At 54.9% G+C, this 23,984-nt stretch overlaps 1 long non-coding RNA gene across 5 annotated transcripts; it reads left to right on the top strand.

The window, feature by feature from the left end:
* ITGAX lies at positions 651-23,314 on the top strand. 5 transcript variants are annotated; one of them, XR_002342353.1, is made up of 32 exons: positions 747-1,015; positions 1,286-1,358; positions 1,596-1,684; positions 2,277-2,379; positions 3,672-3,775; positions 4,194-4,264; positions 4,385-4,499; positions 6,197-6,327; positions 6,457-6,602; positions 6,845-6,998; positions 7,304-7,448; positions 7,655-7,728; positions 8,669-8,798; positions 8,878-9,020; positions 9,185-9,325; positions 9,415-9,624; positions 11,830-11,960; positions 12,091-12,248; positions 12,402-12,556; positions 13,511-13,642; positions 13,717-13,790; positions 13,999-14,140; positions 16,503-16,619; positions 16,715-16,794; positions 16,885-16,968; positions 18,838-18,916; positions 19,011-19,118; positions 19,216-19,299; positions 20,003-20,116; positions 20,263-20,364; positions 20,624-20,734; positions 21,824-23,314. It is a non-coding gene; the product is annotated as an integrin subunit alpha X (long non-coding RNA). The 5 variants fall into 5 exon arrangements; XR_002342355.1 differs by lacking the exons at positions 747-1,015; positions 1,286-1,358 and adding an exon at positions 651-669; XR_002342356.1 differs by lacking the exon at positions 1,286-1,358.

Here is a 23,984-nt window from a genome sequence, read left to right as displayed (position 1 = left end):
TTCGATTTAGAATGTGACACCAAATGCTTATACTCTTAAACACCTCAACCCTGAAGTTGGCCCAGCCTGCCACGCCTTCCCCTCCCGTACCCTCTAGCTCAAGGACAATCACCACTGTCCATGCCCCAGTGACCAGTCAGCCTTCAGTTTGTCCCCAAGGCCACCCACAGGCCCCCCTCACCTCCCTCCTGACTCATCTGTCTCCAGCTAGCTCCCAAGGAACTCAGGCCCCATAGGGTCCCTCTTTCTAGCAACCTTCCCAGCAGCAATAGGAGGTGTGTGTTTGTATCACCCCCACTTTGCAGAAGAGGAAACTCAGGCATAGAGAAATTGAAAGAACTCAATTTTTTTTTTTTTTTTTTTTTTTTGGCTTTTTAGGGCCACACCCTTGGCATAGGGAGGTTTCCAGGCTAGGGGTCGAATTGGAGCTGTAGCTGCCAGCCTACAGCACAGCCACAGCCACGCAAGATCCGAGCCACGTCTGCGACCTACACCACAGCTCATGGCAACGCCGGATCCTCAACCCACTGAGCAAGGCCAGCGATCGAACCCTCCTCCTCATGGGTCCTAGTCGGGTTTGTTACCGCTGTGCTACAGTGGGAATTCCAGCCTAAACTCTTTTTCATTGGGGCGTTCCTGCTGTGGCACAAGGAATGAGCTTTCTGACAAGTATGTTTGCTGATCTCAGTTGCTCTTCTGCATTTGCTCCTCTGCTTCCCTCTGTGCTCAAGAGAAGATGACTAGATCTTCAGGGGGCTTTCCAGGCCCCGAGGCCCGCTGCTGGTTGCTCTCCTCCCAAACTGACCTCATCTTTCACCACTTCCCGCTTCCGGCTCTCTGTTCCTATGGCTGGTTTCCTAAGACGCCCTGCCCTCCTGTCTCAAGCCTCTTCCCGGTTCGGCTACCCCTTCCGAAACAGGCTCCCCTAGAGCGGGTTGCCTTCAAGACGCAGATCAAGGGCCACTGCTTGCCAAGACGGCTTCGTGGAAATCCACACCCTTCCAACCTGGGTCAGGTACCCTCTCCTCTCACAGCAATGGCTTACTGGTTACCTATTTGCCTTCCCCGCTGACCCTAGGGCTGGGGCCCTGTGGTTTGTCTTTTCTCCCTCTGCCAACAGAAGGCTTGCATAATCAGCCCCAAATGAGGCTTATTGCTTAAATGATGAACACACAAGCAAAACACCATGGGTCCAGGGTCCGAGGTGGGGGAGGGGTCTCCATTAGGGTTCTGACACCCCCACCCCCCCGCCCGGCCCCCAGCATCTGCCCCTTCCCCTCCCCAGGTTAACCGAAGTTTCGAGGTCAAGGGGAAGCTTTCACCGGTAGGATGAGGGAGCCTGGGAGAGGGGGCGCAGGGTAGGAGATTTGCATCTGCCCGAGTTTATGGTGAGACAAGAGAAACCGCCTTAGAGCAAGAGAGCTGGTTAGAGAGACTCCTGGGTGCAGCATGTGTGGGCTGCCGGGCCCCCTTCTCCGCTTGGCTTGCTTGTATTCTCCGCCCTCTACCTCTGAGTCATGCAGGCAACTTCCCTCCCTGCCTCAAGCCTCCTGACCCCCTCTCTACTCACTTGCTTCCTTGGTACCTTGGTCCAGCTCTTCTCCTGGTGGCTCAGGCACCCTGATGCCCACATCTGACCTTCCAATCATGATGGGAACCAGGATCGGCCTCCTCCTGGTGCTGGGTAAGCCGGGGATCTCCATGAAGGGGGAGGAGGGGATGGGGGTGCAGAGAGAGAGAGGGCTGAGGACACGCGTTTTGCACTCAGCAATTAAGGGAGGGATCTTGAGTTATCTCGGGTTGGGATCTGAAGTTCAAGGAGGTTGAGAAGATACTGAGGAATCTATTTGGGGGGTGTTCAAAGATGCTGGAAGAGAGGCTAGGTGCCGGCACAATCCAGAGGTTTCTCAAGCAGGCAGAATAAGTCAACCCATCCACAGCATCCCTTTGGCCCCAAGTTTTCCTGGAGTCCTTCTCATAGGAGCCCAGGTGTAGGGGTGGGGAAGGAGTGTCTTTGGAGCTTGGCTGTTGCTCTGTGGAAATGGAGAACTGAAACCTGCTGAAAGGCTGGTTGGTGAAGAGCTATCTCTGGATTAAGGGAGGGAGAGAAGCAGGGCTGGCAAGCTTGAGCCTGAGGGTCTGGAAGACCAGGAGATGGTGGGGTGTTGTGCCTGGAGGGGAGAGCTGGTGGGAGATGGGGGTGGCTGGGGACTGGGGGGGAATGGAGCAGGAGGAAGACTCTTCTCCGAAGCTTGTCCTCTCGCCCTCCTCTCCAGCGCTAGCTTCCTCTCTCTGCTTCAACTTGGACACAGACCAGCCGACAATTTTCCGTGTGGACAGTGCTGGGTTTGGACACAGCGTGGTCCAGTATGCCAACTGGTGAGGACTGAGTGGTGTCTGGCCTTTGGCTCTCAGCTCCTCCCCTGCCCAGGGTCTGTCTCTCAGCTCATCCCTCTCCTTATGTACAAACTCTCCTCGGTCTGCCGGTGGCAGTTCCCCCAGGGCTCTGATGAGCTGGACCAAAGAAAGGCCATTGCACCATCTTGACAACCACAGCTGACTTTGTGTATTTCTGGGGCACTGTACTCATACTACCGTTCCTTTCCATCATGTTCTATCGCAAATGATTGGCTCATGGACATGGAGAACAGACTTGTGGTTGCTAAGGGCGGGGAGGGAGTGGGATGGACTGGGAGTCTGGAGTTAGCAGATGCAAACTATTGCATTTGGAGGAGACAGGCAATGAGGTCCTGGTGTCCCGCACAGGGAACTCTCGCCAATCACGTGTGGCGGAACACGATGGAAGATAATACGAGAAAAACAACGTGTATATCTATGTGTATCACTGGGCCACTTTGCTGTACAGCAGAAATGAACAGAACACTGTAAACCAGCTATAATAAAAAAATTTAGAAACAGGTGATGGGATAGAGTTCCCTGCACTGTGTAGCAGGACTTCATGGCTTATCCATTCTATACGTAATAGTTTGCATCTATTAACTCCAAACTCCACGTCCATCCCACTCCCTCCTCCTACTCCTCCCCCTTGGCAACCACAGGTCTGCTCTCCATGCCTGTGAGTCTGTTTCTGCTCTGTAAATAGGATCATCTGTGTGGGCACTGATTTAGTCCTCGCAACAAATTTACAAGGTGGGGATCAACCATTCAACATATGTTTATTGAGCATCTATTACTACGTCTCAGGAGCCAGGCACACACCTGGGAATAAAGATGACAAACATCTCGCCCATGCAGAACTTAAATTGTCATTGGGAGTTCCCATCATGTCTCTGCAGGTTACGAACCCGACTCATACCCATGAGGACACGGGTTCGATCCCTGGCCTCACTCAGTGGGTTAAGGATCCTGCATGGCTATGAACGGTGGTGTAGGTCGCAGACAGGGCTCAGATCCAGCGTTGCTGTGGCTGGCAACAGCTCAGATTCAACCCCTAGAGTGGGAACTTCCATATGCCGTGGGTGCAGCCCTTTTTAAAAAAAAAAAAAAAAAAAAAAAAAGGGAAGCAAAAATTAAAAAAGAATTGTTATTAATCTCCACTTTACAGATGAGGAAACTGAGGCTCAGACAGGGGACACAAACTTGCCAAGGGGCAGTCTGGCTCCAGTGCCCACACTCTTAGCTGCTGTGTTCTTGTCTTCTCCCCCTGCCAGGCTGGTGGTTGGCGCCCCCCAGGAGGTAAGGGCTGCCAACCAAACAGGTGGTCTCTACCGGTGTGACTATAGTACGAGCCTATGTGAGGCCATCCACCTGCAGGGTGAGTCACTGCCCCTGGCTGGGAGCCTGTGGGGAGCACAGGGGACCCATTTCTCAGCTTCAGCTTGGTCTGCAGACCCTCACCCTCTGACTGGTTTCCTGACCCCCTCAAACTGTCCCACCCACCACACTCTTGCACCCCTTTAGCTCCATCAAGATCTGAAAGCTCTTGGAGTTCCCTATTGGCCTAGTGGGCTAAGGATCTGGTGTGGTCACTGCCATGGTGAAAGTTCGGTCCCTGGCCTGGGAACTTCACAGGCTGCAGGTGTGGCCAAGGGAAAAAAAAAAAAAAAAAAAAAAAAACATCTACAAGCCCCCTTTACCCATGAGAACTAATCTCCCAGAGTTGAGGTGGCCCCTGCCCAGATCTTACAGCCACCTCTTCCTACGGGTGACCATGAACCTACCTGTCCCCTCAGTACCCCCAGAGGCTGTGAACATGTCCCTGGGCCTGTCCATGGCGGCCACCACCAAGCCCTTTCAGCTGCTGGTGAGTTGCCCTGGGTCACGGGAACATCCTGAGAGAGGGGATGGGGACCTGGAGGCGCTGGGACAGGAGGGTGGGACAGAAGCAGGGGCGACTCCTCCCATCAGGCCCCTCCACCGCCAGGCCTGTGGCCCCACCGTGCAGCATGCATGCCAGGAGAACATGCACCTGACCGGGTTCTGCTTCCTGCTCGTCTCCCAGTCTCAGCAGGCCCAGAGGATCCCAGCTGCCCTGCAGGGTGAGTGTTTGGGGCCCCTGAGTCCTTTGAGGAAACCTCCACACTTCCGACTGGGGTAGGGCAGTGGGGAAAAGAGACACTCTGACCAAAGGGAATAAAAAAAGAGGGACCCAGAAAAAAAGAAAAGCTGACCGGATGGACTGGAAGGGTCACCGCCAGCTTTTACACCTGCTCCATCATTGTCCCGGCGCAGGACCTTTCCCATGGCCTTTCCTTCGCTGAGCCTCAGTTTCTTCATCTGTCTGATGGGGATAAAACACACCCATCTCTGAGATTAACACACGATGATCCATGGCCAGGGTTTGGCACAATGCCTTCTATGTGTGAGGGCACAGTTAATGCCAGCTACTTTATAATTTTTAAAGAGAAGGGCACTTATTTTCACCCAGTGCATCCTGTGGTATAACCAACTGGTTTGTGAAGCAGGCTGGGAGAAGGCGAGAAGGGCGTGGACAGTCTGAGTCATGTATATACATGTGTGTGAACGAATATATGTGTGTATATGGGTATGTGTGTGTGTATGCAGATGTGTATATGAGTATACATGTGCATATATGTGTGAGGGTGTACGTGTGTGTGTGTGTGTGTGTGTGTGTGTGTAGGTTGAGGCACAGCGCCCTGCTTCCCTGGTGCTCACTCAGATGGGAGACAAAAAGGTAGAATAGTGAGTTTTTCAGACCCTGCCCAGGGCAGACCCAGAGCCCTCTCTTGTTTCACATTCACACTCAGGCCCTTGGGGAGACTGACACCCAGGGTCCCGAATGACATCCAGCACCTCCTAGGCTCTATATTCACCCACAGACACCTGGGCTCCCATCAGGACACCCAGGACTCCCCTCTCTCTGTGGGAAGCCTCTGGGGCAGAAAGGGGAAGCTGGGAGCTGGAGAGGAATTTCTGAGAGCCTGGAGAGCTGCTTCTTCTGAGGACAGATTCTGCACTCGCCCAGGAAGAGAGTGGGGCCCAGAATGAAGCTGAGAACAGCATAGGATCAGTGTGTGGCCGTTGCCAGGAGTGGCAGTAAAAATATTTAACAAAAGTACAGTTTGGGGAGTTCCCTTTGTGGCGCAGTGGAAATGAATCTGACAAGTATCCATGAGGATGCCGGGTTGATCCCTGGCCTTGCTCATTGGGTTAAGGACCCAGCGTTGCCCCGAGTTGTGGTGTAGGTTGCAGTCGGGGCTTGGATCCTCCTGGTGGCTGTGGCATAGGCCGGCAGGTGCAGCTCTGTTTGGATCCCTGGCCTGGAAATTTCCATATGCCATGGGTGAGGCTCTAAAAAGCAAAACAAACAAACAAACAAAAAAACCCAAAATACCAAAAAACAAAAACAGCTTTGCACTGACCAACGAGGGCAGACCTGGCCCAGGGGCTGGAGCAGGGTCCTTTTATTGCTGGATGGCAGGAATATTGGGGAAGAAGATAGGGTAGGGCCCCGGGCAGCAAGGACAGAGGAAGATGGAGGGGCTCCCAGCTTCTCACCACCTGGATTGGAGGACTTGTCACTTTTTTTTTTTTTTTTAAATCAACCAGGTGTGAGCAGCTAAATCACAGACGTGGCCTCTTCAGAGACTTTTAGGAGCCCGAGGGGCCCTGTTCTAGGCAGCTGTTAGGACAGCCCCTGGGAGGGTGGGCACTCCTGGCTCAGCCTGGGCTTTGGAAGTGTCCCCCTGGGGAACTGATGCACTTCCTTCCCCAGAGTGCCCAAGGCAGGAGCAGGACATCGCCTTCCTGATCGACGGCTCAGGCAGCATCGATTACGAAGATTTTACCAAAATGCTAAACTTCGTGAGGGCTGTGATTTCGCAGTTCCGGACTTCCAACGCCCAGGTGTGCCCTCAGGGGAAGGAAGGCGCGTGCACAGCCCCGCCCCGCCCCGCCCCGCCCCTGAGGCTTGTGGGCGGAGCTTCGGCATTCCGGCGTCTTGGCCCGGCCGCAGCCCTGCCGTGTTTCTCCCAGTTCGCCCTGGTGCAGTTCTCCAGCAAGTTCAAGGAGCACTTCACTTTCAGAGCCTTTGCAGCCAGCTCAAACCCCCTAAGACTACTGAGTTCTATACAGCAGCTAGGAGGGTACACGCACACGGCCTCAGCCATCAGGAAGGTCACGTGAGTCCTGACTGCTCCCAGGTCCTCCCCCTAAAGCCTCTGGCTCGGCCCTCGGGCCTCGTCCGTCTCCAAGAGAAAGGGAGAGATGGGCAACTGGAATTCAGCCTGTGGTCCTCCCAGGCCCGGGGCCTCTGGGTGGGACGCGGCCCTCCCAAAGGAAGGGGCATCTCGTGCTCATAAAGACGTCGGGGGCCAGCCGCGGCTCGGTTCACCGGTTTCTGGATGCTCATCTTCCCTGACAGAAGGGAACTGTTCATTGCTGCAAAGGGAGCCCGAAAAGATGCCTCCAAAATCCTCATCGTCATCACGGACGGGCAGAAAACAGGCGACCCCTTGGGTTACAAGGATGTCATCCCCCAGGCTGAGGCCGCTGGCATCATCCGCTATGCAATTGGGGTAGGATGGGTGGGTGGGCTTCCACGGCTTCCTATCCTCACATCCTCTTAAGGCGACTTCCCTTTCAAGGATGGAAACCCCAGCCTTCTCAGCTCCTAACTCCCTTCTGGATGAAAACTCTGTTCCAGCCTGGGCGACCCTGATCCTCTTCCATAAACCCCTTGTTGCTGTCTGAGCCTCATTTTTCTTGCCTGTACACTCGGTGTAATAGTATTAACTTTTCAGGGTTATTGGTGTATGCCAGCATCCAGCAGGCATATTAGAGCTATGATTATTTTCACTGAGTTCATCTTTGTTGGGGGCAGGTGGGATCCGCTTTTCAACATCCAAAATCCTTGGAAGAATTAAAGGACATTGCATCGAAGCCCTCGCATATATTTAAAGTGGACAACTTTGATGCTTTGAGAGATGTTCAAAACCAACTGAAAGAGAAGATCTTTGCCATTGAGGGTAAGACAACGATGGCACGACTCACTTCATTCACTCTTACCTGTAAATGCTTCTCCTTCTAGACCCTGGACCCCCATGTCATGGACACGAACCCTTCCCTTTGGGTATTCGTTTCCAACATCAGATCCTCTTAAAACCGAGTTCCTTCTTGGACTGGACAAAGCCTGTCTTTCCCCGGGGAACCTAGGTGTCATGCCTTTCCCCAGGGACTCAGACGATCAGCAGTAGCTCCTTCGAGTTGGAGATGTCCCAGGAGGGCTTCAGTGCTGTGTTCATGCCTGTGAGTAGGGCCCCTTTCAGGCCACTGACGTAGGGGAGGGAGGCGTGGGAGGGAAGGCAAGAGAGGATATCAATGTGATATCACTTGTATGTGGAATCTAAACTATGGCCCACGGGAAAACAGACACAGACAGACATAGAGAACAGACTCGTGGTTGCCAAGGTGGGTGGGAAAGGGATGGGTTGGGAGTTTGGGGTTAGTCGATGCAAACTATTACACAGAGAACAAATAAGCAGCAAGGCCCTAGTGTCCAGCATGGGGAACCATATTCAGTATCAGGGGATAAGCCATATTGGGAAAGATTATAAAAAAGAATGTAGGGCGTTCCCGTGGTGGCTCAGCAGATGAAGAACCCAGCTAGTATCCATGAGAATGCGGGTTCAATCCCTGGCTTTGCTCAGTGTTGCTGTGAGCTGTGGTGCAGGTTGAAGACAGGGCTCAGATCTGGTGTGGCTGCGGCTGTGGCGTAGGCCAGCAGCTACAGCTCCCATTCGACCCCTAGCCTTGGAGCTTCCATATGCCACTAGTGTGGCCCTAAAAAGAAAATAAATAAAGTAAAATGAAGATAATAAAGACTATAGTGTGTTTTTTTTAAAAAAAGAATGTAGTAGATCGGCTATACTTTAAATATTTTTTTAGGAGTTCCCATTGTGGTTCAGTGGTTAACGAATCTGACTAGTATCCATAAAGGATGCAGGTTTGATCCTTGGCCCGATCAGTGGGTTGGGGATCCAGCGTTGCTGTGGCTGGGGTGTAGGCCAGCAGCTGTAGCTCCAATTAGACCCCTAGCCTGGGAACCTCCATATGCCGCAGGTGTGGCCAAAAAAAAAAAAAAAAAAAGATGAAAGACGGGGAATGGTGGAGTCGAGAGCAGGTGTTGCTTTGGAATAGGCTGTCTTCTTCTTCCCACCTGCTCAGCCCTGGAATCCTTTCCTCCCAGGACGGACCGGTTCTGGGGGCTGTGGGGAGCTTCAGCTGGTCTGGAGGTGCCTTCCTGTACCCCGAACATAGGAGCCCCGCCTTCATCAACATGTCTCGGGAGAACGTGGACATGAGGGACTCGTACCTGGGTGAGGCCAGGCTGCGGCTGGGGGACGGGCAGGGGCTGGGGTCGGGGGAAGCCTCCGTGCTGAGGCCTGGCCCCCCCAGGTTACTCGGCAGAGCTGGTCATCTGGAAAGGGGTACAGAGCCTGGTCCTGGGGGCCCCGCGCCATCAGCACACCGGGAAGGCGGTCATCTTCACCCAGGTGTCCAGACAGTGGAAGCCGAAGGCTGCAGTCGCAGGGACCCAGGTCGGGTGTGGAGGAGGGTCTCCAGGGGCAGAGGGCGAGGAGATGAAGGGGGCGTGGGGCCCGTGGGGGAGGTGCTGGTGTCTGGGGAGAGGCGGGACCCAGCCCAGAAGGGGGCGCCTCTCGGGGGGGGGGCAGGTGGGGTGACTGCAGGCTCCGCCCTCCAGGTCGGCTCCTACTTTGGGGCCTCCCTCTGCTCCGTGGACGTGAACAGAGATGGCAGCTCCGACCTGGTCCTCATCGGGGCCCCCCATTACTATGAGCAGACCCGGGGGGGCCAGGTGTCCGTGTGTCCCTTGCCCCAGGGGGTGAGTGGCTGCTGAGCCCGGGCTGGGTGGGGTCTGGGTGTGGGGGGGCGTTGCCTGGCTTGGGGCCTGACCCTGGTTTCGTCCTGCAGAGGGCTAAGTGGCAGTGCCGGGTCATCCTCCGAGGGGAGCAAGGCCACCCCTGGAGCCGCTTTGGGGCAGCCCTGACAGCACTGGGGGATGTGAATGGGGACAGACTGACGGACGTGGCCATTGGAGCACCGGGGGAGCAGGACAACCGGGGTGCTGTCTACCTGTTTCACGGAACCTCGGAGCTGAGCATCAGCCCCTCCCACAGCCAGGTGAGGCCTGGTCCCTGTCCCCGTCCCTGTCACAACCTCTTTCTGGCTTCTCTCTGTCTGTCACCTGGAAAATCATCCTTTTCTTCATCCTACCTCTTTCATCCGGCCCTGGGCACCTTGTAGTCAGTAAGAAAATCTGTGGAATTTGAGAAATGGTAACATTACCTGCTATGTTCCCTGCTTTGTATGGGGACCTGATACTTGAGTAAGCTCTCCATTGAAGCCTTTTAATCCCCCAGCAGTTTTACAAGGTACATAGGCCAGGCATTAACAAAGCCATTTTAGGAGTTCCCGTCATAGCTCAGTGGTTAATGAATCCGACTAGGAACCATGAGGTTGCAGGTTCGATCCCTGGCTTCGCTCAGTGGGTTAAGGATCTGGCGTTGCCGTATGCTGTGGTGTAGGTCATGGACGCGGCTTGGATCCCACATTGCTGTGGCTCTGGCGTAGGCCGGCAGCTCCAGCTCTGATTCGACCCCTAGCCTGGGAACTTGCATATGCACCCTAAAAAAGACCAAAAAAAGCCATTTTAAAGATGAAATCTAGGGTGTGGGGAAGATAAGAGACATTCCAGGGTGTATAGTGCATCAGGAACGATGATGAGAGAGGTTTCGATCTCCTGACTCTAACCCAGTGCTCCATGTCTTGGACCCTCCCTGATGCCAGTTGGTTTAGTTCTGGTGGCCTCAGTCTGCCCGTCCACTCACCCCTTCACTCCCTGGATGCCCTGACTTTATTCTCCTGCCATCAGTAATCCTGCCAAATGCCCATAGGCAGGAGCCCCTCATGGGGCAGGATTCCCTGAGAAGTGAGGGCAGCATCCCCTGGCAAAAATTAAGGAAGCTCCACTTTAAAAAATAAACAGGGAGTTCCTATCGTGGCGCAGTGGAAACGAATCTGACTGGGAACCATGAGGCTGTGGGTTTGATCCCTGGTCTCTCTCAATGGGTTAAGGTTCCGGTGTTTCCGTAAGCTGTGGTGTAGGTCGCAGACGCAGCTCGGAACTGGCGTGGCTGTGGCTCTGGTGTAGGCCGGCAGCTGTAGCTCTGATTTGACCCCTAGCCTGGGAACCTCCATATGCCATGGGTGCAGCCCTAAAAAGCAAAGAAAAAAAAAAAGAATCTGCTGCCTACAGATGCAGCCACTCCCCATCCCGAACTGGTCTCCCTTTGTCTTCTGAAGAGACAGGGTGGCTACAGGAGCAAAAGGAGGGCCTTGGACGTAGGATCAGAGGGTCTGATTTCAAGGTCTGGGGCCTGCCTCTTAAAGGTTGTGTGGCCTTGGCATTGTCTGCTCTGTAGGCAGTGGGAGGTGGGGCTGGATAAGCTCTGAGGGTCCTTCCAGCCCTGCTGCTCATTCCTTATGCCAAGTGCTGTTCTTAGAACCCTACTAAGGAATTCCCGTCATGGCTCAGTGGTTAACCAATCTGACTAGGAACCATGAGGTTACGGGTTCGATCCCTGGCCTTGCTTAGTGGGTTAAGGATCCAAGATTGCTGTGAGCTGTGGTATAGGTTGAAGGTGCAGCTCAGATCCTGCATTGCTGTGGCTCTGGTGTAGGCCAGTGGCTACAGCTCCAATTCGACCCCTAGCCTGGGAACCTCCATATGCCGCAGGAGCGGCCCTAGAAACGGCAAGAAGACAAAAAACAAACAAACCAAAAAACCCTCTGTGAAGTAATTCATTTAATGCTCCGGGAAGAGGGGGATGAGGAAATTGGGGCACCGAAAGACTGACACCTGGCCTCTGGCCTCATGGCGCTTAAGTGGAGGAGCCAGCATTGGAACTGAGACTACCTAGCAGAGTGGATGAGGAAACAGGCCAGTCTGTCCGTCTGCCCTTCTTCATTTGTGTCCTAGAAATCGTCTCTTGTCTCTAGTCACCGTTTTCCCGCCCCCGCCTCCTCTTTGAAGGTGCGTCTTTTCTGTTGGTTTGTGTTTTGTTTTTTAGGGCTGCACTCCCGGCATATGGAGATTCCCAGGCTAGGGGTCCAATCGGAGCTGCAGCCACTGGTCTGTGCCACAGCCACAGCAATGCGGGATCCAAGCTGCGGCTGCCACCCACGTGTGGGTCCCTCTCGGAGTCATCTTTTTACTACTCACTCCTTCCTTCTGTCTCCCACATCCCCACCTCCCTGTTCACCTTGTGGCTTCTGTTTTTCTCACCCCCGCCCCCAAATCTAACTTGCCTCTCCCTCTGTGGCCAGCGGGTCGCAGGCTCCCAGCTCTCCCCCAGGCTCCAGTATTTCGGCCGTTCGCTGAGTGGGGGCCAGGACCTCACCATGGATGGACTGGTGGACTTGGCCGTGGGGGCCCAGGGGCATGCACTGCTGCTCAGGTGACAACAGCCTTCCCAGACACTGCCCGGGGGGGCCCCAGGTCTGCCTAGGGCACCAGCCTCCCTTCCTCCGTCGCGGGTTGTCCTCCCAGGACCAAGGGCCGTCCCCAGCTCAGCATTCTGCCTGCAGGAGCAGACCCGTGCTCAGGGTTTGGGCAAACATCCGCATCCTACCCAAAGAGATCACCAGGTCGCTGTTTGAGTGTCCGTGGCACACGAGCTCCGTCCAGGATCTGGGGAATGCCACTGTCTGCCTCCAGATTTATGAAAGTCCTAAGACCCGTCTGGGTGAGTTGCTTCCCCCACCCCTCACCCCTCCCAGGACAGCCTGACCCTGGGAGTCCCCAAGCCCGGGCCGCCCATCTCCTCCTGCCTCATCCCTTGCCCACCGGGGAGCTCCTCCCTCTCTCAGCCTTTCCCATCCCCTGCGTCCCCCTCCAGGTGACCTCCAGAGCTCTGTGACCTTTGACCTGACCCTCGACCCTGGCCGCCTGAGTCCTCGTGCCGTCTTCAAGGAGACAAAAACTCGGAATCTGACTCGTGTTCAAGTCCTGGGGCTGTCAGAGCACTGCGAGACTGTGAGGTTGCTCCTTCCGGTGAGGGGGGGCCTCGGGCCTGGGGATGGAGGCGATTCTGAGGCTGGCAGCGGGCTGGGCAGGGAGAGCACAGGGGTGTTCTGGTCCTCGTGGCGCAGGCCCAGCACGTGGCAGGCAGAAGGCCAGCCCGTGAGCCCGTGCGTGAGGGGACGGTGGATGAGGTTGGCTGCACCTGCCAGAGGCTATGACACTGGATTTCAGGGAAAAGAGGACACCTGCATCAGAGAGCCATGGGGCAGTGGGCTGGGGTTCTGCTGCTCTCAGAGAAGCCCCCTTCTTGGTGCCAGGGAGCCAGCAGGGGACAAAACAGTTGTGTCCATGGGGAGCTCAGGGGACGATCCAAAACAATTGGAGTTCCCCTTGTGGCTCAGTGGGTTAAGAGCTTGCCAAGCATTCATGAGGACGCGGGTCGGATCCCTGGCCTTGCTCAGTGGGTTAAGGACCTGGCATTGCTGTGAGCTGCGGTGCAACTTGCAGAAGCAGCTCGGATCCGGCGTTGCTGTGGCCGTGGCATTAGACCAGCAGCTGTAGCTCCAATTCGACCCCTAGCCTGGGAACTTCTCTATACCGCAGGGTGCGGCCCTAAAACTAATAATAATAATGAAAAATAAGGCAAAAACAATCAAGCTCTTAAATAATAGATGTCAGGTGGTGGTGAAGGGTATGAAGCGAGATAAAGCCGGGGTGAGAACAGAGAGGGTGTCGGGAGGCCTCCGGGAACAGATGAAGTTTGGGAAGACGCCGAGCAGAGGGAGTGAGCCCGGGGGGAGGCGGGGGGAAGGAGTTCAGGACGAAGGGCGACCACAGCGCAGATCCTGCAGGAGGAATCCTGGCACAGAGCGTTGATCGGGGCAGCTCGGGACGGTTGTTACCCCATTTTGTGAATGAGAAGATGGGACACAGCGAGTGGTTGCGTTTCTTAGCCAGCTGCTCCCTCCAACATCTGTGCCTCAGGCCTGCGTGGAGGACTCGATGGCCCCTGTCGTCCTGCGTCTCAACTACTCCCTGGTGGGCAAGCCCATCCCTGGCTTCGGAAAGCTCCAGCCCATGCTGGCAGTGGACGCCGAGAGATACTTCACGGCCTTGGTGAGTCCTGGGCTTGGCTTTTCCGAACGGGGTGGCGGGGGTGCGTTCCAACCCTGCTTGGCCTTCCCTCTCAGCTCCCCTTCGAGAAGAACTGTGGCGCTGACCACGTCTGCCAGGACGACCTGAGCATCACCTTTGGGGTCTCGGGGTGAGCATCCAGCCCCTTAGACCTGCCCTGGTCCTCCAGCCCCCTTTTTGGAACCCAGAGCTCCTGCTCCTGGCTGTCCCTAGCATCTCCGCCCGGTGCTCAGGACCCAGACATTCTGTCCCCATCTCTCCCTCGCCTCCCACTCGGTGTTTCGTCCCCACACCATTTCTAACCTCCGTCATCTCCCACCCTCCACCCCAATGCCCAGCTTGAAGACCCTGGTAGTGGGGAGTAACCTTGAGCTGGACTTGGAAGTGACAGTGCGGAATGATGGCGAGGACTCCTATGGAACCACAATCACCTTCTTCTACCCGCCAGGGTTGTCTTACCGACGTGTGACAGAGGCCCAGGTATTGTCCCCTCTGGAGTGGCTGGTGGCTGGGGATCAGCAGACTCCTGTGGGCTAGGTTCAAGGCTCAAGTGGGGCCCTCACTGGTTTTTTGGTTTTGTTTTTGTTTTTAATTTTACGGCTGCACCAGCTGCATATGGAAGTTCCAGGGCCAAGGACTGAATCTGAGCTGCAGCTGCAGCATAGGTCGCAGCTGTGGCAGCACCAGATCCTTTAACCCACGGCCCAGGGCTGGGGATCAAACCCGTACCTTCACAGTGACCTGAGTTCCTTCAGTTAGACTTTTTTTTTTTTTTTTTTTTTTTTTTTTTGTCTTTTTGCCATTTCTAGGGCTGTACTGCAGCCTATGGAAGTTCCCAGGCTAGGGGTTGAATTGGAGCTACAGCTGCCAGCCTACGCCACAGTCACAGCAACGCTGGATCCGAGCTGCTTCTTTGACCTACACCATAGTTCACGACAATGCGGGATCCTTAACCCACTGAGCGAGGCCAGAGATCAAACCTGCATCCTCATGGATGCTAATCGGATTTGTTTCTGCTGTGCCACAACGGGAACTCCCTGCAGTTGGATTCTTAACCCACTGTGCCACAGTGGGACCTCTGGGGCTGCACTTGTTTAGCAGACTTTTGCAGGCCAAGAGGGCTGGGCTGACTGTCGTTGGATGGATGTGGTTGGGCTGGCTGGGGCTTGCCTCGGCTCTTTCTGTGTTCATCCCTGGGCTTGGCATTCTAAACCCACCATCAGGAATGGGGTCCCAGGAGGCTGCTAATGTGAGGAGAGCAGAGACTCTGCCTTACATTTCTCTGGATTCCATGTTGTATTGATATCCCTCTTTTAAAGAAAACGTATCTCAGCCTTGAATATTTTAAAACACTGTTCTGTAGAAGGAGTTGAATTTATTGGTTACTCTAGAACAGAGCTTGGCATAGCTTATCTCTAAAGGGCTAGATAGTAAATATTTCAGCTTTGTCCGCCATACAGTGTCTTCACATTTATTCAGCTCTGCTGATGGAGTGAAAACAGCCATGGATGACGTGTACATGAATGATCATGGCTGTGTTCCAATAAAACTTTATTTATAAAAATTGGTCCCAGGCAGTCACATGGCAATCCCTGTTCTAAAAAGAACCAGGCCCATGAAGAGTCAAAGAAACAGATTTTTTTTTTTTTTTTTTTTTTTTTTAGGGCCCATCTGAGGCATATGGAAGTTCCCAGGCTGGGGTCACATTGGCGCTGAAGCTGCCAGCCTGCGTCACAACCACAGCAACACCAGATCTGAGCCACATCTGTGACCTATACCAAGGTTTGTGGCTATGCCAGATCCTTAACCCACTGAGTGAGGCCAGAGATCAGACCCAAATCTTCACAGATACTAGTCAGGTTCTTAACCTACTGAGCCACAGCAGGAGCTCTGAGTCTCTCTCCTTTTGAGTATATTCAAAATTTTCATAATAGAAACCTTTTATTTTTTATTTTTTAAAATTAATTTATTTTTTAAATTACTCAATGAATTTATTACATTTATAGTTGTACAATGATCATCCCAATCCAATTTTGTAGGATTTCCATCCCACAACCCCAGTGCATCCCCCCACCCCCCGAACTGTCTCCTTGGAAACCATAAGTTTTTCAAAGTCTGTAAGTCAGTATCTGTTCTGCAAGAAGTTCATTCTGTCCTTTTTTCAGATTCCACATGTCAGTGAGAGCATATGATGTTGGTGTCTCATTGTATGGCTGACTTCACTTAGCATGATAATTTCTAGGTCCATCCATGTTGCTAAAAATGCCAGTATTTCGTTCCTTTTAATGGCTGAGTCACATTCCATTGTGTAGATGTACCCCGTCTTCTGGATCCACTCCTCTGTCAATGGGCATTTAGGTTGTTTCCGTGTCTTGGCTATTGCAAAAAGTGCTGCAATGAACATCAGAGTCCATGTGTCTTTGTGAGTCGTGGTTTTCTCTGAGGAGATGCCCAGGAGTGGGATTGCTGGATCAAATGGTAGAAACCTTCTAAAAAGAACAATAAATGGAGTTATTTGGTGGCGCGGTGGGTTAGGGATCCAGCTTTGTCACAGCTGCAGCTGAGGTCACTGCTGTGACGTTTGATCCCTGGCCCTTGAACTTATGCATCCCACACTTGTACCTGTCCCCACCCCTAAAAAATAACTATAAATAAAAGAGAGAAATATGCAAATAACTCTGGGATTTCTTCCTTAGGAGAAACTTTGTCTAGATGGTGTTTAAGGATATTAAAAAAAAACCCTAACCTTAAGGTAGATTCCAGGAAGCTGCCACTACTTGACGGAGTGTCTTTGCAACATGAACAAATGCTCACCTGCCTTTGCTCATCTGTGTGTCCCTAGAACCAGCGGCAGCCACGCTCCCTGCTCGTGAACTGTGACAGCACCCCCACCCAGAGCCAGGGCCCCCGAAGCACTCGCTGTGGCCTCAACCACTTCATCTTCCGGGAGGGCGCCCAGGTCAGCCTGGCTTCTGCCACGCCTGCCCGCCTGCCCCCGCCCCGTCTCACGCCCCCTCTCCCGGTCACCTCCCCCTGGTCCTTCCTCTTCCTCAGGTCACCTTCGTGGTCACCTTTGATGTCAACCCCAAGGCCCAGCTGGGAGACCGGCTGCTCCTCACGGCCAATGTGAGCAGGTGAGCAGGGCCAGGCCTGGGCCTGCGCCCCCTCCCGCCCAGCCTCCTCCTCCGGGGCCCCTGCCCACCGGCATCCTCCTCTTTTGCCAGTGAGAACAACACCCCCAGGACCAGCAAGACCACCTTCCGGCTGGAGCTCCCGGTGAAGTATGCGGTCTACCCCGTGATCAGCAGGTGCCACAACACGGCCCCCGGAGGGTCCCCTCCGTCACTCCGCTGGGGCTCGGGGAATTCTCACCCTCCGCAGCAGCTGAGCATGCGCCGTGTTTAAGGTTTATGCCACCCTTTCAACTGGCAGGTGATACAGCCAGCAGCACGTGCCCATCGCACCTAGAGGGTGGTGGTGGTGGTGGTGGTGGTGTCCTGACAGCCTACACTTAAGAGAGGCTACAGCTCTCAGAAGCCTTCCTTAAAAGCCCCCGAGGCTGTCCAGGACTCCCTAAGACCTACAAGCTGTGGCCCCTGAATTGTGGTTCTGACAGCCTCGGTGGGGGCCAGGGTACCCTGCCTGATGAGAGGCAGAAGCTCAGCAAGGCTGTCCCTGGGGTCCCGCACCCGAGGCTGCGTGAGTTTCCCAAGGAGGCAGGGGCGCTAGAGCCCCCTGTCGGGGGCGGCCCCAGCCAGATGGTCAAGGGTCCATGGCCTTGGCCTGAGCCCTTGGCATTTGGGCAGGACAGGTCCTCATCTGCAGGAGCAGGTGTACAGCGTGCGGGGCTTTGGAAGCCCCCTCCTCTTCCCCGTCTCCCTGGGGAAGGACGGGCAAAGGCCCTGCTGGCTGCAGAGGCTGGTACCAGGGAAAAGCTGGGTGGGTGAGAGGAAACGCCCCTCAGTGCTGCCCGAGGAGGGGCGGGTGAGCTGTTTGACCTGAAGGAGTGGAGTCAAGGGCCTGAGCGGGTCCCTTCCTTAGCAGACAGCTTCCCAGCCTCTGGCGTGTTCCAGGCACAGCGCTGTGGTCACTCTCCGTGTGGACACATGTGACAGTCCACCAAGGTTTATTGAGCCTTATCATGTGTAATCCTCAGCAGACAGAAGCCGCTGCCTCTGTGAGATCTAGGCACTCGGTGACGTGACACAGGCCCTGGGGCTTAGCCTGGGCCCCCTCCCCTGCTGGTTCTGCCCAGGGGCCTCGTTGGATCTCCTCCTCCTGCCCGGGGCTGCACACTTGCATTCACACCTGCCAGCAGGGGCTCTGGGTGGCCCAGGCAGGGGCAGGCTGGGGGCTGGCTCGTGGCTGTGAGCTCTGGGGTTATCACATCTGCTTGCGGGGGCCACAAGCAGGACACAGCCGTCGAGGTGTGTGTGACTCGACAGCCCAGCTGTGCTCGGCAGTGGTGATTCTGTGGGTGGGGACCCTCGGGGGGCCCTGGGACAAGGCTAGGGTGTTGCGGGGAGCCCCCGCCCCCGTAGACGAGGGGTGAGAGTGCAGAGTGAGGGTGGGGGTTAGAGTTTGGACGGCGCAGGCAAAGGACAGGTGTGCGAGGAGTGGAGTGGAAGTGAGGGGCCAGGCTGGTGGCCATGGCATCTCAGATGGGCCTGGGCCGCCTCAGGAGGGGTTTTACACTGAGACCCAGCGAAGAGCCTGTGTTAGGAGCCCCCACACCTCCAGCCCCAGGCCCAGAAAAAGGCCAGGAAACCAGAGAGCAGGGTCCCTGGGAGACCCCGCAGAGACCACACAGGGCGCGTCCCTAGACACTTGCCAACAACACCAGCTGGAGCCTCTGGAAGCCTCTGTCGCATCCCACATGTCCATCCAGCATCCTCTGTGCTGAGAGGGGCAACCCTGGCCCCTGCCCTGAGTTGGTGGCATAGTTCTCAGTCCCTTTCACTGCACCCCTGCCCAGCCCCCTGGGCAGTTTCCTCTGCCAGTACCTTGCACCCAGTTTGAAGCCCAGCCCCGCTCCCCGACCCTCGCATTACCCCCAAGACCTCGCCCCAGACCACCCCGAGGGCCCACTGGCCACCGTCCTGTTGGGCTCCCAGCCAGAACGTCCCCAAGAGGCCCTCAGGGACCTTCCTGTCCACCCTCGCCTCTTCTCTCCCCAGCCACGAACAATCCACCAAGTATCTCAACTTCTCGGCCTCAGAGGAGGGGCGCAGGAGCCAGGCCCAGCACAGATACCAGGCAGGTGCCAGTGGGTGACTCAGAAGCACGGGCCGGGGCGGGATTCAGGAGGGCTGTGGGGCTCAAGCTTTGCCCCTCCCTGGCCTCTGGGCAGGTGAACAACCTGGGACAGAGGGACCTGCCTGTCAGCATCGCCTTCTCAGTGCCCGTGGAGCTGAACCGGGTGGCCGTGTGGACAGACGTGGAGATCTTCCACCCCCAGGTACCCAGGGCTGCGTCCGGCTCCCCGCTCGTGCCCTCCACCCGGACCCGAGGCCCTGATGACTCAGAAGATGCTCTCTCCCTGGGACTTTTCCTAGAACCCGTCCATTCAGTGCTCTTCGGAGAGGACCTCAGCCACGGAGTCCGACGTCCTGACCCACTTTAAGAAGAATCCTGTGCTGGTGAGGGGCCCCCCCCCCGCTGTCTCCCAACTGGAAGCCGAGCTTCAGAGGACTTGAATTCCGAAATCTGTATGACATCAGATGACTGTCTTCTTTCCTCCCTGCCTTCCTCCCTCTCTTTCTTTCTTGTCGTTATTGTTTCATTTATTTATCTATGTTTATTTTCTTCCTCTTATTTTTAGGGCCACACCCGCAGCATCTGGAAGTTCCCAGCCAGGGGTCGAATCGGAGCTGCAGCTGCGGCCTACACCACAGCCACAGCCACAGCCACGCTGGTTCCGAGCCCCGTCTGGGACCTACACTGCAGCTTGGGGCACCACTGGATCCTTAACCCACTGAGCGAGGCCAGGGATCGAACCTGCATCCTCATGGATCCTAATCAGGTTCTTAACCCACTGCGTCACAGTGGGAACTGCCAGGTTTTTTTTTTTTTTTTTAATTTTTTTGGTCGCCCTGGCAGCATGTGGAAGTTCCCAGTCCAGGGGTCTAATGCACACCAAGTGGCGACCCAAGCCGCTGCAGTGACAAAGCCAGATCCATAACTTTGCTGCATCGCAGGAGAATTCCAGCATCAGACGGATGTCTGCTGAACAGCCTGCTTGGGGGCAGATATAGCTGCTCCCCTCCAATCAGACCGTTGAAGGCTGTCTCCTGCCTTCAAACCCATCTTTCTCTGGCCTGAAGCGACTTCTCCCACCCCCAGAACTGCTCCATGGCCGACTGCCTGAGGTTCCGCTGTGACGTCCCCTCCTTCGGCGTCCAGGAGGAACTTGACTTCAGCCTGAGGGGCAACCTCAGCTTTGACTGGATCAGCCAGGTGCGTGGGCCCAACAGCAGAGCCCCTTCCCAGACTCAGGGGGGCCCGAGGTGGTGCCTGGGTCCCCTCCAGCCGGGCTTCCCTCTGACCCCGCGTCCTCTCCAGCCTCGCTCTCGGCTCTCCGCTCCCCCCCTTCTCTTCCGCAGACGGCGCAGAAGAAGGTGCTGGTCGTGAGCGTGGCCGAAATCACCTTTGACAGATCCGTGTATTCCCAGCTTCCAGGACAGGAGGCGTTTTTGAGAGCCCAGGTAGTGACCGTGTGACGGGCAGCGGCCGGGCTGGGAGAGAGCTCCCGCTGCCAAATCTGGGCTGCGGGGTGGGGGCTTGCGAGCCCGGACAGTGGAAGGGCGGAGGTCCCTGGGCAGGACGCAGGTCCCTGAGCCCATGAGAGCCTCTGTGTGGCGCCCCTGGGAGCCGGGCCGAGGAGGAGGGGAGGGCGTGAAAGGCTGGGGGAACCGGGAGGGGTCCGGGACAGCAAAGGCCTGAGAGCTTCCGATCCCCCATCAGATGGAGATGGTGCTGGAAGAGTATGAGGTCCATAACCCCGTCCCCCTGATCGTGGGCAGCTCCGTGGGAGGACTGCTGCTGCTGGTTCTCATCACAGCCGTGCTGTACAAGGTGAGTGTTCCACCCCACGCCTGACGCCGCCAGCCTTGGATCCCGCCCTTTCTACAGTGGAAGAAAGAGCGCCGTGTGAGCCGTCCCGGTGTGGCTCAGTGCGTTATGAACCTCACTGGTACCCATGAGGGTGTGCGTTCGATCTCCGACCTCCTCCATGGTGTAAGGATCCAAGAGGGCTGTGAGCCGCGGCATAGGTCAGAGATGTGGCCTGGATCCAGCCCTGCTGTGGCTGTGCTGTAGGCCGGCAGCTGCAGCTCCAGTTAGACCCCTAGCCTGGGAACACATACACCACAGGTACGGCCCTAAAAAGTGAAAAGAAGCTCACTAAGGAGTCAGGTACATACCTTCTTCCTGAGTCACTGCATGTGAGAGACCCCTTGCCACCTGTGACATTACCAGTCCCCTGCTGTCCCATGTTTGTGCTTCCTATCTGTTTCTCTGGCCTCCTCTAATCTGTCTCTCTTTCTTTTCCGCGCGTCGTCACCTCTCTACATGCTTCCTTTTTTTTTTTTTTTTTTGGTCTTTTTGCCTTTTCTAGGGCCACACCCGAAGCATATGGAGGTTCCAAGGCGAGGGGTCTAATCAGAGCTATTGCTGCTGGCCTACACCACAGCCACAGCAACGCAGGATCCGAGCCAAAGTCTGCAACCTACACCACAGCTCACGGCAACGACGAATCCTTAACCCACTGAGCGAAGCCAGGGGTCAAACCTGCAACCTCATGGTTCCTAGTCAGATTTGTTAACCACTGAGCCACGACGGGAACTCCATCTCTACAGGCTTCCTTGATGGCAGATTAGAACAGAACATCCCAGCCCTGGATTTGGTGTGGACCCCTCCCCTGACTCTTTGCCTGACTTTTGGCAAGTGCCTGGTCTCTGCTGGGTCTGGGTTTCTCATTCTGAAGGTGATTCTACCCAGCTCACAGAATTGCAGCAAAGTCTGAATGTTGCAATTTCTGTGAAGTTCCGAGGGCAGTGCTGGAACACAGAAGGGGGTCCGGAGGGGTGATGGCTCCCCCTCCCCTCATCTCTTCTCCTCTCCTCCACGGGACACCCTGATTTTCTCCTCCTGCCTCCCCAACAGGTTGGCTTCTTCAAACGTCAGTACAAGGAAATGATGGAAGGAGCAAATGGACAGACCGTCCCACCAAGTGGGACAGGAGACCCCCAAGTGGCCCAATAAGAAACTCCCTCCTGTTTGCCTTTGCACCTGCATTCCTGGCCTCTTACTCTCCCCCAAGTCAAGCCTGATGGGGAGCAGGCGCTCCCCCCGGAGGGAGGCCACCATCAGGCTGCTCTCTCTTGGGAGGATGCGGTGTGTTTGCACGAAGCACCTTGCCTGGGAAGGGCCATTGGTCTCATCAAGGCTCCAACTGGAAACTCCAGGACAGGAGCCCAGCTGTGGCCCCCCCACCCCACCCCCCAGGACTTAACTTGGAATTTCCACCTAGAAGGACATGCGCCATAGCCTCAGGCACTAGTCTCTCCTCCTCCACCAGCCGCCGTGGTCTTTGCGCAGCACAGGACTGAACAAGGGCCTCATCCTCAGCCGTCTTCAGCGGCTCCCCCATTTCTCGCAGGGTAACTTCTGCCCCCTCTAGCTTGATGTTAGGAATGCAATGCCATTTCCAGAGGCTGGCTCTGGACGCACAGCACGAGATGGGCTGGGCCGCTCTGTCACCCCCATTTCTGGTAGAATACTGGGCTCCTAGGTTTGCCCTCTGCATCTGGGCTCCTGTTGCACACACGGATGTGGGCATGAAACACCTGCACATTGGAACTTGTACATTTGGCTTCCAATATTGCTGGCTGGGAGGTAAGAGTGACCCCCACCCCACCCCCCGCCAAAAGGGGCGCTGTCCTGATGCCCCTTTGCCCAGCCAGCTCCAGGGTCTCTCGCAGACCACTTTCAATTTTGAGGCGTCAAATACAGTAAATGAGAAATGCCAGAACATGCTGATAATTCTGTATTTTAAATGTTTGCATCAACCAATGAACAACTATACACACACACAACACATGCATGTACGTTTACTAGTGATTCATCAAAAGTCTAACATGAAGGCCTTGGAGTTCCCTGGTGGCTCAGCAGGTTAAGGACCTGGTGTTGTCTGTCACTGCTGTGGCACGGGTTCCATCCCTGACCCAGGAACTTCCGTGTATCTTGGGAAGGGAAAAAAAATTAAGGCCTTTTGTGGAGATGAGTCTTGGACAATGACATGCAGGCAACAGTGCTGTTTTGACACACAATTTTCCTTTGTACATTATTGCTTACCTTCATCATACTTGCATTTTTCATGAATGCTATCATGTTCTATTTTTTAAATTAAAGCATTGTATTATATCATGTTGCATTATGTCCCCAAATCACAAAAATGGATCAATGCACAAAAATTAATTTTTGTGATTAAACATAAGTGTTGTGAATAAAAAATTAAAACCTAATTGGGGCAACTTAGCCTAAGGTCATCAAAATTAATACTGAATGAAATTCCAGTGCGCATTTTCTGTACAAATATCTGAATGCTGAGATGAGTGACTGTGAGCCAAGAAATTAAACTGTATCTATAATTCAGATGTATTATACCTTTTTTTTTTTTTTCGGTCTTTTCTAGGACCACACCGGTGGCATATGTAGGTTCCCAGTCTAGGGTTCTAATCGGAGCTGTAGCCACCCACCTACACTGCAGCCAGAGCAACTCAGGATCCGAGCTGTGTCTGAGACCTACACCACAGCTCACAGCAACGCTGGATCCTTAACCCACTGAGCAAGGCCAGGGATCGAACCCGCAACCTCATGGTTCCTAGTCGGATTTGTTAACCACTGAGCCACAATGGAAACTCCCGGATGTATTATACCTTCTGAAAATTAAATGATACAGGGCTGTGTACTTGAAGTATGCCTGAGGAGTTCCTGCTGTGGCGCAGTGGATTGAGGATCTGGTGTTGCTGCAGCTGTGGCATAGGCTGCAGCTCTGCTCCAGTTCAGTCCCTGGCCGGGGAACTTCCTTATGCTTCAGGTGTGGCAAAAAAAAAAAAAGAGAAAAAAAAAAAAGAAGTACACCTGAAAGTAAGGGCTTTCATATCAAACAGATTGGGATAACTATCTTTTCTCTTTTTTTTTTCAGGCCTGCTCCCCTGGCATATGGAGGTTCCCAGGCTAGGGGTTAGCCTATACCACAGCCACAGCAACATCAGATCCTTAACCCACTGAACGAGGCCAGGGATCGAACCCGCTTCCTCAT

This window comes from Sus scrofa, chromosome 3 (genome assembly GCF_000003025.6).
Source record: "Sus scrofa isolate TJ Tabasco breed Duroc chromosome 3, Sscrofa11.1, whole genome shotgun sequence".
Taxonomy (NCBI): domain Eukaryota; kingdom Metazoa; phylum Chordata; class Mammalia; order Artiodactyla; family Suidae; genus Sus; species Sus scrofa.
The sequence above is the reverse complement of the archived record's forward strand: the minus strand, read 5'-3'. Positions and strand labels throughout refer to the sequence as shown.